The following is a 15993-nucleotide window of genomic DNA, read 5'->3' as shown; positions in this document are numbered from 1 at the left end:
CAGGAGCGCTCCCCAGGTCCTCTCTTAGGCCGAACCACTGCCCCTTCTGTCCGCCCTTTGTGCTCAACCCGGGAGACTCAGACTCGAGGGTGCAGAAAAACTTGAATCAATGCTGAATCTCGCCGTCAGCCTCCTGAGTTTGGCTGGATTTACTTTGAAATAGGCATCATGTGAGAAAACAATGCCCTGTTCTTTATTCAGCGTCTCAGATCAGTCAGTCAGCTCTATCCAGGGACGTTTGTCAACATGGAGCATTGTTGGATTCAACAGCCATGCGGTTAGCATTTAATTTTTCAAAAACAGCAGAAAATTTTAGGACAGTTCAGCAAGACAGTGAGAGCTTGAGCTATGTGACAAACTCACTATTTAAGGGACCGTCAGTTCGTCACGACTGTGAAGAAAAACAGTGACTCCAGCACTGGGTCCACTGTGCCGCCTGGGTTCAGATTGGTGAGGTTTCGTATGAACAAAGGTGACTTTAAAGTATGTGCTTGTTAAAGGAAAAAAGATGGGAAAAGCAACTTTGGTTTTTGGAGTCAGTTATCACAGCAGTCAGAAGGCAGTAAAGCCATTTTCTGATCTTATCAAAAAACCCTTTCCCTTGACAGAGGATGATGCGGGCTCAGTATTGGTTAGTGCATTCTCAGTGGGTACAGTCCTCCCAGGGAGGTAGCGTACTTCACAGGCCCGGGGGTTACTGATAAAGGGATCTTTTCCTCCACACTAAATCCATGATGTGAGAGAGCTCACTGTTCACAAAACCGAAGTAGTTCCCCCAGGATGAACCTCACAGTTTGAAATGGTGCCAGGTTATCATAGCTGTGCAGATAAACGACCACAAACAATACAGGGTTTTTATGCTACATCAACTGTTTTGATTTTGACCTTCCACACAGCAGGAGTAGGGGAATCCTGGAAGTATTTTGGGAATGTGACTACAGAATCTGAGAAGCCTGTGACAGAAAAATTGCCTAGATCTCATAACAAGGATAATGCTTAGGTCAGTGTTAAGGCTAATGACATCATGCAGAAAAAAGAACATGATCAATCATTTACTTCAAAATGTATCCTTGGATGATTTTTGAAATGAAATAAGGTACAGAACAGTATTTCATTCCACTGGCCAGTGAGTTTTCCAGCTTGTTGGAGAGCCCTGCCTTGCCTGGTGCTTTTGAAGAAAAACTGCAGCTGGAGGCTTCTTGTTTCCTTATAGTGGACCTAAAAAAAAAAAAAAAAAAAAAAAAAAAAGTGTTTACTTGAAAGGCAAGAATTACAGAGAGAGAGAACATTTTCCATCTGATGGTTCACTCCCCAAACGGCTGCAGTGGCAAAGACTGGGCCAGGCCAGAGCCAGGAGTTTCTTTTGGGTCCCCTAAGTGGACGCACAGGCCCAGTCACTTGGGCCACTTCTGGTTGCTTTCCCAGGTACATGAGCAGGGAGCTGGATGAGAAGCAGAGCAGCGGGGGACACAAACTGGTGTCCATTGCCCACTCTAGCACAGTGCCAGGCCTGAACATTTTTTTAAATTGCAGACACAGAACTAATAACAAATAAATTTCTAATGCTGTCTTCTCCAGAAAGCATTTCTTATAACTGAAAGTTTTAAAATCCCTAACAAGGGGGCCAAGACCACATTCTCCAAGATCTACCGCTCGGCCCAAGGCTGCAGACAAGCGAAACAAAAACTACTGAAAACAGTCTACAACAAACGAATTGCAACCAGTGCTTAAAATGTTTGCATTCTTGCCAGTAGTAGCAATAAAAGCCTCGAAAGTTGGGAGGGTTGCTATGACACAGCATGAGGCAAACAGCGGCGACCAAACACTCGCACTCACTCACCAAGATCTGAGAACGATGGAACAGGTGCCAAGGCGCTTGTCACCTTGAAGACTCCACAGGTGCTCTCCTAACTCTGGTCTGTGTCATTGGCTGCATCATTTTCCATTTCTTCTCCGCCTCTTTTCCTGGGAGCAGCAGGTAAACTAGAGGCGAAAGGAACGGCAAATCCAGAGGGTGAACGCGGACAGATGACGCTTCCGTGGCAATGGCAAGCAGAAGTCGAGCGCCGCCTGCGCAGAGGCGTGGACAGATGGACCGTGGCGAGCTTCCCTACCCAGCACACTCGGGAGGGCTGGGTCTCCACAGCCATCGCTACCTGCCCACCCTTTTCCCCGAGGCCCGTTTCCCACGAGGACACACTGGAGCTGGCAGGGGAGGGGGTGGAGGGAACGCAGGCCAAGTGCCAGAAAGATCCCGAATTCCGTCTTGTAAAAACGAGACTAAGGGTTGAACAAGGGGAAATGCTCCCACTGGAAGGGAGGCAATGTTTATCCTACGCACACCCGCAACGCGGGCGCTGATTGACTGGACTCTCTTTCTCAAACTTCTGCGCCGGAGATGGGGCGGGTGTGGGGCGGGCAACAGGTTCCCACCTTATGTCACCAATCCCTTCAATACAGCTTGGTCCAAGAGTACTGGTGTGGTGAGGCTGTATGGCGCAACGGACAGTGCGTGGGACTTTTGACGTGCGTGGGAGGGGATTCAAAGGTTGCAGCTTCGTATCCCGCCAAAGCCAGAATGTGTACTGTTTTCTACTTAATGATTTTACTTAGAGCCCTTAAAACCTTAACGAAAATTTAATTTCCTTTGAATAACAGTAGTGCCTTTCATTTATTCAAAACCACTGAGTCATTCAGTGTCCCCTCCCCCGAGCTTTTACATCCTTCATTCGCTCAACGGTTCCAGTTTTAAGTACCCAAGACGAATTCCCAGGAACTTCTACATGTGGTATAAAGTAACACACTCATCTCAGGGAAGATGCATGTATATACACACCTTATAGACACACGCACATATGTATGTTTGACTTGTAGTGGTGTCACACTCCTTATACTTGAATATACGGGACTTCAAACATGCTTGTGGGGAAAAACAAAAGCTAAAAATAGAAACGCTGTGTCTTGTTCACAGGCTTGCCTTATAGCCGTTGTTTTTACTGTGCTTTGTCTTCAGCATGGTGGTGGTAAAGCCATACTTATTCCATTACAGTTCCGTGAAGAAATGCTCTAGGAACTGGATCCCACTTCCTTAAAATTTCCAGGGTAAGTTCTCTTCTTGCATGCAACTGATCTGGCTGCACCAGCGTGGGAGACCTAAAAGAAGCTCCTGGCTCCTAGCTTCACATCAGCTGTTGCAGCCATTTGGGAAGTGAACCAGTGCATGGAAGATCTTTCTCTGTCTCTCTTTCTCTCTGGAAATCTGCCTCTCCAATAACAATAAATAAATCTTTAAAATATGTATGTTATATACATGCAGATATATGGAAAATTGGCATTCAAAAAGCAGTTTGCGGGCCCGGCGACAGCACAGTGGTTAAAGTCCTCGCCTTGCACGCCCCAGGATCCCATATAGTCGCTAGTTCTAATCCCTGCAGCCCTACTTCCCATCCAGCTCCATGTTTGTAACCCGGGAAAGCAGTTGAAGATGGCCTGAAGCCTTGGGACCCTGCAACTGCGTGGGAGATCAGGAAGAAGCTCCTGGTTCCTGGCTCCGGATTGGTTCAGCTCCAGCCATTGCGATCACTTGGGGAGTGAACCCTCAGATGGAAGATCTTCCTCTCTGTCTCTCCTCCTCTCTGTATATCCGCCTTCCCAATAAAAATGGATAAATCTTTTTTTAAAAAGCAGTTTGCTCACAATCTTCATTTTGCATGAATCTTTTGAAAGCTTTTCATAGATTATGTGATATTCCATGAATGGGTTGTGCCATTGCTTTGTAAATACCTCACATCTCAAACCCAGATTTCCCAGCAGAGTGGTCTGGCCCCCACTCGTTGCATCCCTGAGTTGGTTCCCCGGTGAATGAGAGGACAAAAGGGGAAAGATTCCTCCTGTGCTGTAAGCTCTCTGCAGGTGCTATACTGCCTGAGCCTGCCACACACTCACATGGTATGAAGCTTACCTAGCAAAATAGAGCCCCCAAGAAAGTATTTTTTCTTCAACCATTGTGAAATAAACTTCATGTGTATCTGAATGTTGTACCCAAACGAGCCAGTCCAGAGTGCACTGATTCAGATTTGAAAGTCCTTGATTGCTGGCAGTGGAGAGTGGGTTTCTGCTTCACCAACTTCTGGACCACAAACTGCGAAAAGGGCTTTATAAGGAGAAAAACACAAACCGGAAGGGATTCAGGGGGACTGAGCTAATGCAGAAGTACTTTAGAGGTGACAAATTACTAGTCACTAACTTGGAAGCCTTTGTTGCTGTATCAGGTGAAATTCATCCTCTGTAGGATGTTCAAGGCGTTTTGCTGGTTGACTTTCTGGAGGGTCAAAGAATGATAATATCCCTTGATCAACAGAGTGTGTTGAGGGGGTTAGCTAAACTTTTAGCAGAAGTATGCTCAAGAAAGCTTCATTTTCCACCATGACTTAGCTCCTGCTGAGTCATAGCATCAAAGGCCACTGTGTGAATTTCTCTAGAAAATCCTGAGGCAGCTACCTGACGGTTATACCCTGACTGCTAACTGCTCCTTCAACTTTAAGATTCTTTAAAGAGCACATACTTTTCTTCATGCAATAATGTGAAAAGGACTATAATGACTAAATTCTCAGTCTTAGAGAATGGGCTTATGTGGGTAAAAAAAAAAAAAAAAAAAAAAAAAAACCGACGTGCAAAAGTATCTTGAACTTAATGGAGCTCATGTTGAAAAGTAAAGATGATTTTTTTTTTACTTTTCAATTCCATCCTCTGGATTTTTGGAAGGGTCCTTGTATCTGTCATTTCATTTTTCATTCAGGAAATTGTCTAAACTTACAAAATACAACATAAAATGACATTTACATGTACTCTATAATAATAGCTGATAGTCATAACATAAGACTTTCACACACTGTCTTTGCTGTTTGGTCAGGATTGCATTTGTCTTCATGTTTGGAAAGCCAATAATGTCTTCAGTCATCAGTGAATCCTCGATTGAAGAATAAGAGGTCCTGGGTTAGGCAGTCCCTCAGCTCCTGCCGTCTTAGCTGGTGGGTTTTGTCTCCACCCCTCTCTGCAGAGCTTCAAGCATGTGTCTGTGGAGGAGTGAAAATTACGGACGCCAGAGACACGCTGGTCTAGCTGTTCACCTCCAGCCTCGGACGAGTCGGGGCGCAGGATGAACTACGGAAGTGAAAACAAGGGGCTGTGAATTTCCGCTGCCAAGAATGCAAACGTCTCTACAAGTGGAGGAACCATTCCAAAGATCAGGACGTGGTTCTCCGCCATGCGTCTGAGACATGTTCTTCACTCTTTGCCCATCTTTAGATTCTCTGGCAAATGGTCCTCAGTTCCCCCATCCTTCCTGAAAACAGCCCCCTTTCCGGAGAAATCCTGGCTTCTACACTTCCCTCACCCCGGGGTCCTCAGCAGAGAGAACGGATTGTCAGTAACTGACTCTGAATAATCGCTCTTCTCCCAGGACTGTGCCCGTGCTTGGCTGTCCCATGAAAGTGCAGTGAGAAGGTAGAATAAGGCAAGTTTTTGAACGAGTGAAGTCTTTTTTTTGGAATTGTTGGTTCCACCAGGGCTTCCTAAGAACCTAACTTCCTTAAAGGAGGAGCAGGAAGTTATTGCTATGGCATGGGTAGAGAATCAACCTTTTAAACTGAGGGTCCAGGGTTCAAATTCCTGTTCCGGCGGTTTGGACCTTTTAGTCTCTTACCCTACCCCTCACTTTGTGGTTTCTTACAACACCCTCCCTTTACCTAGTCACCTACGCCGCCTCTGTGAAATCCCGGGACATGAACAGTGCTGTAGACTTTTCTAAATGGCTATTCCCCAAACTAGATCCTGGTTCTTCCCAGATTCAGTTGGTGAAAGGATGAATTTCCAAGGAGAGTTGGAGGAATTCACTGCTTCAGGCAGTCAAGCAGCAGACCAAGGTCATCAACAACCATACATCCTTCGGATAAACTGCCCAAACCAATTACAGCAACGCCATAGGCAAACTCGCAAGAGCTGACGAATGGTGGGGTTGGAAAGTGTTTGCAAGCACATTGCAGAAGTAAAGCCCAAGGTTTTAACAGCCGAAAGAAAGCACTACAACTTCGTACATACATGTGTTTCTGCCCATGCACACATACAAATATGTTCAGACTCCATAATAAAGAGCTCTAAGTTGCAATGACATGGAGATACAATCTTCTATCAGACTGGAAATCAACAAGGCTCGGGGGAACATGTGTGATCATGAACTGATGCCATCCTTATCGTTAGCAACATTACATACATGAGAATCATTTCTCTCAACAACTCAATTGTATTTTAGTTTGCATTTTCTTTGATGCTCAGAATTACACAAAGAGAGGGAGAGGCTGACACTGGGAGAGATTTTCCATGCACAGCTTCACCCCTCAGATGGCCACATCAGCCAGGACTGGACCAGGCTCATATTGGATGCTGGTATTGCAGACAACAGCTTCACCTGTTGTGTCAAATCGTCACCCTTAATCTTTTTTTTTTGTTTGTTAAGAATTAAATTAATTTTATTTGAATAATGTCGGCGACGCCGAGCCGAGCTGAGGGACTAGGGTTACAAAAAGACAACACACAAGACAACACAAGACAACACGCAGTGGGTCACTCTTGTAAACAGAATGCCGTTTATTTGGGGTCAGTCTGCATCTTTTATAGTCTTCCTAGTCCCTCCCAGTATTATCCCAATGCTCAATCAATTCCTAAGCTCCCCTGGGGGCATCTTAACAAAGAGGAAGCAGGGAAGAGTAACTTGCAGTCAAGCCGGGGGCTAAAATGCATTAGGCCAAGATTGCCCATCCTGTTACCCCTTAGAAACAAGCTAAGCTGTGGAGTTAACCCTTGGGAGACCGGAGCCTACAGAATAAGTAAAAGAGAAAGAGAGACAGAGATCTCTCATCTCTGGCTTACTTCAAATATGCCACAGTAACCCAGGCTAGGTCAGACGCTCAATCCAGGTGCTTGTGTGAGAGTAGCAGGGACTCGGCTCCTTTGCCATGACCTGCTGTCTCCCAGGACACACCTCAGCAGGAAACCAGGATCTGGAGTGGAGTGAGGATTTGAACCGCTGCCCTCCAATAATGTGTGTGTGGGTGCCTCGAATAGTGTCTTATCATTTCTCATTCTAACAGTTTGCCCTGAAAATCCACATCCGTCAAACAGAAGCTGTGAACGACCCTATGGATTGATTGCAGCCTAGTCTGTATTTTGTCAAATACTGGAATCACTAACTATTTGAGTATAAGACGTAATTAAATAGCTTGCTACCCCCACGAGGGGGAGTTCAATGCCACTGCAGAAAACAGGCAAGATTTCCAAGATTTGTTGTTATGTGAGAGTATGGGGGTCATGTCAGTATTTCTATTACACTGCCTCTAAGTGCAAGAAGGACAAGTACGATTTTAAAAATTATTTTTCTGCTTGCTTATTCCTCAAGGCATGCAGGCAAGATAATCCAGCATGTTGTGACGTTGGATGCTGCAGGAGTAGGTGGGAGGGAGGCAACAAAGAGACACCTGTGTCTGCATAGCTGTCAGTTTAACATGTGACGTGTTACTTGAATGTACAAAAGCAAGTGAAATAAGCAAAGACAGGCAAAAGATTGAAAAAGGCACGGGCCTACTAATCTCAAATGAATAATGTAACTTCTGAAAAAAAGAGGCTGAAAACTAACATATGTTTTTAACTGCATCTTGTGAGCCCTGCATCAACCACACTGGACTCGGTGGATGGGGTGGGTGGAGCTTAACTACCCATGGCCAGGGTCGTAGGCCTTCAGACAAACCCCAGGGTGGTGACAGATACACTGTGCAGAGTTCAGTGCTTGCAAAGATTGTATCCTCTTGTCAAACTCACCCAAGCTGCACGCCAGGCCCCAGTTAATGAATAATTGTGGGAATTTAAAAAAAAAAAGTATATCCCAGTAAATTTAGCTAGCTTATGTTAAGTGTGACCTGAAAAAAGTATGTCTTTTTAAAATTAATTTATTTTTTATTGGTTACATTGCATTATGTGACACAGTGTTATAGGCACTGGGATTCCCCCCACCCCTCCCCCCCCCCCATGGTGGATTCCTCCACCTTGTTGCATCACCACAGTTCAAATTCAGTTGAGATTCTTTCATTGCAAGCATCTACCAAGCATAGAGTCCAGCATCTTATTGTCCAGATAAGTTCAACGGTTTCTTGGAATACTTGTCTTTTAATCAGAACATTTGGAACATTTACAACTGATGTAAAGTCTGGGTCATTTGAGCACATTTCTAACATACCTGTATATTTTCTTCTTTCACTTCAAATTCTTGGTTATTTTTACTAGTATCCCTTGAAATGCATTTCATTTACCATTGGCAGAAGTCGCTGAGTAGGTTTTGTCTTAAGAACCTGAAGTAAAATGCCCCCTTAGGGAAAATGGATAGTATACCAGCAGGTAAAAACCAAAACAGTACGGGAAATGGATAGTATACCAGCAGGTAAAAACCAAAACAGTACGGGAAATGGATAGTATACCAGCAGGTAAAAACCAAAACAGTACGGGAAATGGATAGTATACCAGCAGGTAAAAACCAAAATAGTACGCCTGAACAGGGACTTGAACCCTGGACCCTCAGATTAAAAGTCTAATGCTCTACCGACTGAGCTATCCAGGCCCCATAATGGTGCCTTCAATTGATTCTTTTTTAATGAGCAAACTGATCACCAAGGGCTGCTGGGGTGTCCAAAGTCAGTTCCAGTTTCCTGTCAGTGTGCTTCTTGTAATGGCTGAAGTCAACATGCCTGGAGTTCTTGGTTGCCAGAACTTTCACTGTACCCGGGCCTTACCCAGCCCTGAGAAACTCTGGTAATAGGGATAGCTAGCAGGTGGAGAGTTGATGTGTGTGTATATACTGGGGAGGGGGGGGGAGGGGGGTGTCGTTTTTCAAATGAATGAGAGAAAAAAGCGCAAGTGAGCGTCATAATCCCAGTAAGGTCAGGGACTCGGTCTTCCGTGGCACCTGTTGGTCCTGTACCTGCGTGAAAGTGTGGTGATTGCTGCGGTCGGCAGATTGAGTTTGGCTGGGAACCCGGCACAGCATTTCTTGGTGTGTGGGGTGTCTGTCGCACTGCAAGGCTGTGGCCTGCTACTACTTGCCGGGACAGCCATGTGCATAAAGCTGGAGTCAGCTCCCACTGTCTGCTCTGGATTTTGCGAGGTCTTCCAAACTAGTGTTTCCTGGAACCTCATCGCAAGCACTCCCAACAACAAACGTGACGCAAGTGAGCGTGCAGTGCTGCAGGTGTGAAAGGTGGAGCCGCGCATTCCTCCGTGGGCCCAGCCCTGGCTTCCCCTCGGATGCTCTGCTGTGGACCCAGCGATGCGTGTAGCTATGGGCCCAGCCCTGGGTCCAGCGTGGACTCAGCCGTGGCCTCCTTCTCCGTAGCCTCCTCCTCCGTGGCCTCAGCTGTAGCTTCATCCATGCGTGAGACCCAATATCAGTTAGAGACCGATTCTGCCACGCGTGGGTGTCTTTGCTTAGTGCTCTGGTGGGAATCCTGGGGTGGGCAGCAGCAGGAGTGATCCGGAGCAGGTGAACAGTGGTTTCCACCCTGCACCCTCGAGAGCGATCCAGGAAGGCTCTGTGAGGAGAGAAAAGCTCCATTATTACCACTCCCCAATGAGGAGGCAGGAGAAACTCCCTCCTTTACTGGGGCTTGGGACAAATACTGACACGTTAGAGACTAGAGAGCTTTCTATGTCAGGGCAGGAGAAAGCCGGTAAATGGAAAAACCCAGCAAGACAATGTCAGCAGCAGAAGCCTGGATCTGGCCAGGGTCCGCCCGCTCCTGTCTCATTGTGCAGTTTGCTTTTCCCACTCACACCTGGTATTCTGCCCATTCCTCTTTGCCAACATTGCAAGCATCGTCGCTCAAGTATTTTAAACTATTCTCTGGAAAAGACACCGTCCTCGAGTTGTTCATTTCTGCTGTTTTAATTCTGAGTTGTGGTCTCTGCTGAACTCAGAACACTTGAATCGCCCCACAAGTTGTTGCTGCTTGGTTAATAGCTGGGATGGTTGCGAGTCCGGGACTCACACCCAGGACTGAAGCAGGTTAGGCGCCCCCACGCTGGCTGTACCCACAAGGGGTACAGGGAGGAAGCCCAGCATAACTAAAGCAAAATTGTCAGTCCTGAATGTTAAGATTAAGATTCCAGTGTGTTAGAATTTCAATAGGATACAATGTTTAACCAAGAAAGAAAGAAAGAAAGAAAGAAAGAAAGAAAGAAAGAAAGAAAGAAAGAAAGAAAGAACGAACGAGCTACCATATATGTCTCTGCATTAACAGCCCTAGAACTGGCGTGACTGGTTAGTTTCCTGTCGGGGAAGGAAAAGTTGCGTGTCAGGAGTGGGATTCGAACCCACGCCTCCAACTGGAGACCAGAAGCCCCAGGCGGGAAGCGAACGCTTGAGTCTGGCGCCTTAGACCGCTCGGCCATCCTGACACATGCCGGTACCACTGACTGCCGAGGTATATATGAGGTGAGCAAGCCGGGAACGCGAGCCGCGCCAGGGAAGGACCCGCGGCGGGAGCGGACCGAGCGAGCTTCCCGCACCCCGACCCACCCCAGCGCCGCTTCGCCGGGCGGCCCAGCCCCGCCACCCTGAGCTCCCGCCCTGCAGCGCCGGCTCCACGCCGCCCGGGGTCCGCGGACAAACGGAAAGTATTGCGATGTAGCGGTAACAGAACTTCAACTAAGCCAGTAGCCACCAGAGTTTTTCTATACGTTTAGCCTTAAAACTGATCGTGTGAGGAAGTTTTGCTCTCTCTTCATTCAGAAGTGTTTTATGGCGTTTCTCTGAGTTGCTAAATGCAATTTTCTTTTAAAAATCCGTAAGAGCTGTGTGATCTTCCACGTGGATGGAAACACCTGTTCATGTATCTGCACACACATACTTACATGAAGTGTGTGTGTGTGTGTGTGTGTGTCTACCCAGTGTGGTATTTACAACCTGAAGGTTGGACCATGGCCTGTCCTGTAGCCTGCCACATCACCGGAGATGTGAAGCTGGGAGTTGGCTGTGGGTTGGGGCCCTCAGGGAACCTTGGCCATTGGGGACTGCAGGAGCAGGCTGTGTTTACACTTAATACCTGCCCTCAAAGCCTTCATCTTTTTTCATTTCTCCTTGGTTTTGGCTTTTTCCACCACTTTGCTTTCAACAGCATTCTCTAATTCTGGAGGAACCTCAGTTGAGAAAAGAGGCCTTCCCTGGCTTCACGTGTTGGGGATTCCAAAGTCGCACTTCAGTGCTGGTTGGGTGTGAGTGTGGAAAGTGGTTGCATGGTGGGGCCCCTGCCTGCAGGAGTCAGTGAGTCCCTTGCTGTGCAAGTCCTCTTGCTGTGGATTCATGGTGGACTCAGGAAGGGCTTTGTAAGACCAACTCTCTGGCACCATAGCTTTCGTTCATTTTGAACCCTTCCCCTGGCTGCCAGAGTGCTGGGGAATATTGCTGAGTGTCTGCAGGGTAAAACTGGCATCACGTACGCCTACTGGGACCTATGGAGGTATGGGACACATGGGATCTCCTCCCCTTCCCAGATGCCTCGCTGGCCCATCATCACCCTCCCATCTAGCTCTTCTGATTAGAGCAGGGGGAGAGGGGAGCTGGGAGATTTGAGACAGACTAAGCTAGTTTTCCTTAGGCACCAAGCACTGAAGTCCAGGAGATTTGCAAGCCCAAAATTCTGCAGAATGGAGGATTTAGCCAAATAAAGGGACCCAGTTTATCAGGACTGTTGGAGAGATGGTTAAAACAGCTGGTACATGCTGGGGTTTGACTATAGCTAGAAAATCAAAAGGAGAAAGAAGGTGGGATACCAATATTTAAAAAAAACAAAGGGGAAGCCTCTAAGTTGAATGAATGTGTAAACCACTTTGGGAGGAGCTTAGAGGCAACTAGCTTCTTGTTAGGGCCCTGTAGCTCAGCGGTTAGAGCACTGGTCTCGTAAACCAGGGGTCGTGAGTTCAAATCTCACCTGGGCCTGCAGCTTGCTTCTTTGTCAAAGTTTGTTAACACGACACTTGCTTAGCAACTAGTAAAGCTGATTCTGCTTGAGAATTAAGAAACCAATATGTCTTGTATTTTTGTGTGTTGGCTGCTAAAAAGCCGGAAGAGACACTACTGATTTTTACCATACTTACCCAGCAACTCTCTAAGCTCACCTAGGAACGAATCAGTCTATCTGATAGTGGATCTCAGAACCTTGCATAGTGTGGACTCTGGCTGGGAACACACAGCCCAAGTGAGGGAAGCAGAGTACAGAGGAAGAACAAGGGAAATGACAGCTGATCAAGAACCTCCCTGGTCAGGAAGGGCACCCCAGGCTCAGCCCAGCAACTCATGATTGGAGCCGAGCCGCCCACAAACATGTAAGTGGCCTCCCTGCTTCATTCTGTCAGGAATCCAAATGATGAACTTTCCCTGGTACACCCTGTTATTAAATAAGCAATAACCTTGTGATACGAAGGTCCCAGATCCCAGATACATTATTCTCTAAAGACAAAACAATAACTTTGGATTCTGGAAACAATCCAATACGCCCTACAGTGAACCAAATTTGACACACTGTTGTGGTTCACACTCGGGAACACAGTTGTTTCTGAAAGTCCTTGGGGAACTTGGTCTCATGGACACTGCCCTCTCTGAATGAGCCATTAAAAAAATGTGCGAACAGGAAATTACAAGATATTCAATCTGAAAAAACAAGAACAGAGTTCCCGGCATCCAAAGGGACTATAATAAACTTAAAACATTCACATCATTGGAGTCCCAGAAGGAAAGGAAAAAGATGACATGGAAAAGATATTAAATTTTTTTGCTGAACATATATGAAATTCTGCAAGAGGCATGCATGTATAGATTCAAGAATGTGAACCAACTCCAAATAGGACAAACGCAGTAGATCCAATCCATACTAGTAAATGCAGTAAATCTATACCAAACCTTCCAAAGCTAAAGACAGAAGGAACTCTTGAAGGCTACCAAAAACAAAACAAAACAAAACAAAACCCCACACATATTGTAAAAATAGATTATTTGAATGAGGGTGGTTTTCTTATCAGAAGTCACGAAAGTCAGAAGTGAAGACAGTTAACTCTGGATTCTATACCTGAAAAAAAAAATCTTTAGGAATGAAAGAGAAATGATTATTAAAAATTAAAGAGAGGGCCTAGCAGCTAAAGTCCTCGCCTTGAATGCCCCGGGATCCCATATGGGTGCCGGTTCTAATCCCAGCAGCTTCCCATCCAGCTCCCTGCTTGTGGTCTGGGAAAGCAGTCGAGGACGGCCCAAAGCTTTGGGACCCTGCACCCGTGTGGGAGACCCAGAAGAGGTTCCTGGTTCCCGGCTTCGGATCGGCGCGCATCGGCCCGTTGCGGCTCACTTGGGGAGTGAATCATCGGACGGAAGATCTTCCTCTCTGTCTCTCCTCCTCTGTGTATATCTGGCTGTAATAAAATGAATAAATCTTTAAAAAAAAATATTAAAGAGAGGGCCTAGCAGCTAAAGTCCTCGCCCTGAATGCGCCGGGATCCCATATGGGTGCCGGTTCTAATCCCAGCAGCTCCACTTCCCATCCAGCTCCCTGCTTGTGGCCTGGGAAAGCAGTGGAGGACGGCCCAAAGCCTTGGAACCCTGCACCCATGTGGGAGACCTGGAGAAGGTTCCTGGCTCCTGGCTCCATATTGGCACAGCACTGGCCGTTGTGGTCACTTGAGGAGTGAATCATCGGATGGAAGATCTTCCTCTCTGTCTTTCTATTTATCTGACTTTGTAATAAAAATAAATCTTAAAAAAAATCAAACAGAATTTGTCTCCAACTTTAAAAGAAAGGTTAGGGGGAATTCCTGAACCTGAAAAGACATAATAAAAGAAGAACCTTGGGATATAAAAGGAAGACAGAAAACAACAGTAAATATAGTTATTTTCTTCCCTTTTGAGTTTCTAAATTATGCTTGATTCATGAAGGAAAGAATGTCACGTTCTCTTGTAGAGCCCAAATTCAGCTCCAGCAGAAAAAGGGTCAATAGGATGCCTGCAGGCAGAAGACCTTGTGAGATAAGGAGCTAGGAGCCGTTGGGTGCTTTCCAAGAGCTAGGAACAATGAGCTTCAGTTTCCCAAGTTTCTATTTTACAAAAGAAAGATAAGTTTCCATTTCTCAGACATTGAGTCATTCTTGAAGACTGCTTTGAGCAAGGGCAGCTCCTGTACCAATCATAGCCTTGTGTGACTTAAAGGTGCCAATGGGATCCCTGTAACTATGCATCTGCTTCTGTAACCCCGCTTCCTGCTTCCCATATCCTATAAAAAGACCCAGCTTGTGCGGCTAGGGGCGACTCCTTACTCAAATGAGCGGGAGCACCCACGGGCCCGTGTGAAATAAACCTTGCATCTCTTGGTCTCCTGTCTCGTGTCTGCCGGAGGGCTCCGTTCGTCGTGGGGCGGGGGGCCCCTGGCCCCTCCCCACTCGGGTTTAACACTCTGACATACATTAAGAAAGATAATTGTGAGGAGGTGGGCTGGTGTGATAGCTCAATTAGCCAATCCTCCTCCTGCAAGCACTGGGATCCTATATGGGCACAGGTTCATGTCCCAGCTGCTCCACTTCCCATCCAGCCTCCTGTTTGTGGCCTGGGAAAGCAATGGAGGACGGCCCAGGGTCTTGGAACCCTAAAGTTTCACCATCACCAACCCCTTGGATGCAGGAGGAAAGACAAGAGGAGGAGATGAGAATGCTATGTCCATCAGCTACTTCCAGACAGCAAGGTTCCTGGGCCTCAGGCCTCCACTGGGGAGTTGAGCTCAGACTGAAGGGCACCGCTGGCTTTCTGAGCGCCACACCTTGTTTCCCGCAGATTGTAGTCTTGTTGGCCTCCAGAATCCATCACGAATTTCCTCTTACCCATCTGTGTGCTATCGCTGCCTTTCTCTAGAGACCACTGGCATGTGCTTGACTTTATGATGATACTGATGGCTCCGTCCTGATAAGAGGGGGCTGGAGGTAATGTGGGGGCATCTTTTCATGAACAGATCTATGTTTTCTTTTAAAAGATTTACTTATTTGAAAATTGAAGTTACACAAAAAGTGGGGATAGAGAATCTTCCATCTGCTGATTCACTCCCTAAATGGTCACAATGGCTGGAGCTGAGCCAATTGGAAGCCAGTAACCAGGAGTTTTGAATGGCCGGGTCTCCCAAGGGTTAACTCCACAGCTTAGCTTGTTCTCAAGAGATGTAATAGGGGAGCAATCTTGGCATGACACATTTAGCCCCTGGCTTAACCACAAGTTCCTGCTTCCTGTTTGTCAAGTTATGCCCCCGGGGGGGATTTTAGGACAGCTGCTTGAGCATTGGAAAAATACTGAGAGGAACTAGGCAGAGTATAAAAAGGCAGCCTGGAGTTTCACTAAAACGGCGTTCTCCTTACACGAATGACCCAGTGTGTGTTGTCTTCTTTTCAACGCTAGTCCCTCCGCTCGGCTCGGGATACACGGTGACACGGGCCTTGCTTGCAGAGCTTCTTCCAGGTCTCCTCTGCTTGGGTACAGGGCCCCAAGCATTTTGGTCATCCTTTGCTGCTTGCTGGGTCCACAGGTAGGGAATTGGATTGGAAGTGGAGCAGCTGGGACTTGAACTGGTGCCCTAATGTGACCCACTATGAAGGACCTCAACTGGTTTTTTTTTGTCATTACCTTGCTCCTTTTTTTTTTTTTTTTTCCTGTGACACCTTGGTTTATAGTGGGAGAGCATTTATTCTGGATAGTTCTTCCTCCAGGACTAACTGTACCCTGCAAGAAGAGATATCCAAATAGTGAGAAGTGGTAGCCTCATTTCCCGTGGGGGACATGCTCTCAGTGCTGGGGGAAGTGAGAATGCTGCAGATTTTCTGAGCTCCATTTGTCCCCTGGGACAGGCTGGAGGATCTTGGTGACTGTGGTCA

General features: G+C 46.8%; 1 protein-coding gene and 3 non-coding genes across 4 annotated transcripts in view; 2 read left to right on the top strand and 2 right to left on the bottom strand.

Annotated features, from left to right (window-relative positions):
- LOC101522509 (histone H2B type 1-C/E/F/G/I) overlaps positions 1–15993 on the top strand; it is a 231840-nt gene that overhangs the window by 68309 nt on the left and 147538 nt on the right. The gene's annotated exons all lie outside the window — the stretch shown is intronic.
- TRNAK-UUU (transfer RNA lysine (anticodon UUU)) lies at positions 8593–8665 on the bottom strand. Its single transcript has one exon. It is a non-coding gene; the product is annotated as a tRNA-Lys (tRNA).
- Positions 10393–10497, bottom strand: TRNAL-CAA (transfer RNA leucine (anticodon CAA)). The gene is made up of 2 exons: positions 10460–10497; positions 10393–10438 (listed from the first exon to the last, which is right to left on the bottom strand). It is a non-coding gene; the product is annotated as a tRNA-Leu (tRNA).
- Positions 11965–12037, top strand: TRNAT-CGU (transfer RNA threonine (anticodon CGU)). The gene has a single exon. It is a non-coding gene; the product is annotated as a tRNA-Thr (tRNA).

This window comes from Ochotona princeps, chromosome 1, assembly GCF_030435755.1.
Source record: "Ochotona princeps isolate mOchPri1 chromosome 1, mOchPri1.hap1, whole genome shotgun sequence".
Taxonomy (NCBI): Eukaryota; Metazoa; Chordata; class Mammalia; order Lagomorpha; family Ochotonidae; genus Ochotona; species Ochotona princeps.
The sequence above is the reverse complement of the archived record's forward strand: the minus strand, read 5'-3'. Positions and strand labels throughout refer to the sequence as shown.